The sequence below is a fragment of the Podarcis gaigeae genome, assembly GCF_964106915.1.
Source record: "Podarcis gaigeae genome assembly, chromosome: 4".
Classification (NCBI taxonomy): domain Eukaryota; kingdom Metazoa; phylum Chordata; class Lepidosauria; order Squamata; family Lacertidae; genus Podarcis; species Podarcis gaigeae.
Genome location: NC_139677.1, coordinates 106,900,791 through 106,901,540, shown reverse-complemented (window position 1 = coordinate 106,901,540; position 750 = coordinate 106,900,791).

Here is a 750-nt window from a genome sequence, read left to right as displayed (position 1 = left end):
GTGTGATTGTAAATGTGTGTCCACAGGTAGAGAAAATCAGGACCCCACTGCACCATCCGGTGGCACAATGTTATATTGCACATACAATGCATATCAATCACTTTTTCTTTGCCCATCTAATGATGATGATAATAATAATAATAATTTATTATTTATACCTCACCCATCTGATTGGGTTTCCCCAGCCACTCTCGGCGGCTACCAATTGAGTGTTAAAACAAATTAGCATTAAATATTAAAACTATTATTAAACTATTAAAAATAATCATGTGCACAAACAAGGGCTTTCTCGCCCCCACCCCCCCGTCCTGAATCTTCCATCATTCAGCTTCATTCACATACCTGTCAACTGATAAATGTATCTCTGTACTGGCTCACTGGGAAAACTTCAGAAATTCATCTAGACCTGTGAGCTCAGCTACTCAGCAGCCCCTCTAACTGAGTGATGATTACTGGCATCCCCTTACCTGAGTGCCGGACAGGTTGCCATTCCAGAAATAACAATTCCAGATGGAGACAAAATCTGCCTGGATGGAGACCTGAGAGCCACCTCTCAATATCTGGGGGGCTGACCCATGGAAGAGGGAGCCAGCTTGTTTTCTCCTGCCCAGAATAAGGGACCCAGAGGACCAGAAAGCAGTTTCTGCTGCCTAAAGAGCAGGAAGAACATTCTGAGGGGAAGAGCAGCAGAATCCCTTGGGAGATGGCAGACTCTCCTTCCTTGGAGGCTTTTAGGCAGAGGTTGGATTC